At 45.2% G+C, this 1815-nt stretch overlaps 1 protein-coding gene and 1 pseudogene across 3 annotated transcripts in view; one reads left to right on the top strand and one right to left on the bottom strand.

Annotated features, from left to right (window-relative positions):
• LOC100940667 overlaps positions 1-1722 on the top strand; it is a 4257-nt pseudogene extending 2535 nt beyond the window's left edge.
• EYA3 (EYA transcriptional coactivator and phosphatase 3) overlaps positions 1-1815 on the bottom strand; it is a 105520-nt gene that overhangs the window by 88582 nt on the left and 15123 nt on the right. The window lies entirely within an intron of this gene.

A 1815-nucleotide genomic window follows, 5' to 3' on the forward strand; every position in this document is an offset into this window, starting at 1 on the left:
AACTGACCAAATGCTGGCAAGGATTCAGAACAAGAAGAACTCTATAACCTAGAACATACAACTAGAAATTGTACACTGTGGGCAGGATTTCAAAATGGTACAGTAAAGCCATGATGGAGAACAGTTTGGGAGTTTCTTATAAAGGTAGAAACAACATACAATCCAGCAATCCCACTCTGAGGGAGTGTAACAAAAACTTTTGCTCATATAAAAACCTGTATGTGAATGTTTACAGTGGCTTTTTTTTTTTTTTGAGACAGAGTCTCACTCAGTCGCCCTGGGGTTGAGTGCTCTGGCATCATAGCTCACAGCAACCTCAAACTTTTGGGCTCAAGTGATTCTCTTGCCTCCCTCCTGAGCAGTTAGGACTACAGGTGCCCCCAACAACACCTGGCTATTTTTTAGAGATGGGTTCTCTCTCTTGCTCAGGCTGGTCTTGAACTACTGAAATCCACTCCACCTGCCTCAGCCTCCTAGAGTTGCTGGGATTATAGGTGTGAGCCACCACGCCCAGCCCTAGCTTATTCATATAGAGTAGAAAGAACCTCTGGATGGTGATCACACAGGGACTGTAACAAACTGGTCAACATATGAAGGGAATCAACATAAGAAACTAGGCCTGGCTTGGCGCCTGTAGCTCAGTTGAATATAGCGCCAGCCACATACACAGAGGCTGGCAGGTTCAATGCCAGGGCCTGCCAGGCAATAACGACAACTGCAACCAAAAAGTAGCCAGGCGCTGTAGCAGGTGCCTATAGTCCCAGCCACTTGGGAGCTGAGGCAAGAAAATCACTTAAGCCCAAGAATTTGGACTGAGTTTGCACGCAGGTTCAGGGCATTTGGTGAGGGGGTCCAGGTCTGGAGAAGGAAAGTGTAGACTGCCAGGGGTGGATCACTTGGAATCCGTGCCTCGAGGTCCAGTACATTTGGCAACCAGCTTATAAAACCCACATGTGATCACGATGCTCTTCCTCTCCCATCCACCAAATGTTTTTCAAAAATGGAGGTTTTAGGAAGGCCAAGTGTGAGGTTATGTTTGCTGGCAGGTGGAAGAAGGGGACAAAGCTTTTGTTGAATTTCTGAGTGATGAAATTAAGGAGGAAAAGAAAATCCAGAAGCATAAATCTCTCCAAGATATCTAGAGGTTGGGAATTGGAAGTGAATGAGACAGAAGCAAAATTAGTGCGGAAAGTTGCTGGGGAAAAGATCACTGTCACTTTCAACATTAACAACAGCATCCCACCAACATATGATGGTGAAGAGGAGTCCTCACAAGGGCAGAAAGCTGAGGAACAGGAGCCTGAACTGACGTCAACGCCTAATTTCGTGGCTGAAGTTATGAAGAATGATGGCAAGAAGGCTCTTGTGCTGGACTACCGCTATCCAGAGGATGAGGTTGGACAAGAAGAGGAGGCTGAAAGTGACATTTTCTCTATCAGGGAAGTTAGCTTTTAGTCCACCAGTGATTCTAAATGGAAGGACACTAATTACACACTCAACACAGATTCCCTGGACTGGGCCTTGTATGACCATCTAATGGATTTCCTTGTGGTCCGAGGGGATGGACAACACTTTTGCAAATGAGTTGGTAGAACTCAGCACAGCCCTGGAACAGGAGTACATTACTTTTCTCCAAGTCCTCAAAAGTTTTGTCAAGAGCCAGTAGAGCACACAGAGACACTGAAAGCCTTACTTTTATGGCAGGCATTGGCCAGTGAACAAACCCCACTCTACAGTCAGACACTTGTGCTTTGAAATGGTTATCATCCTACTATCATGGAAATAAAAACAGCAGATGTAAATTAAAAAAAAAAA

The sequence above is a fragment of the Otolemur garnettii genome, unplaced genomic scaffold (assembly GCF_000181295.1).
Source record: "Otolemur garnettii isolate 467f Iridium unplaced genomic scaffold, OtoGar3 scaffold00156, whole genome shotgun sequence".
NCBI classification, from domain to species: domain Eukaryota; kingdom Metazoa; phylum Chordata; class Mammalia; order Primates; family Galagidae; genus Otolemur; species Otolemur garnettii.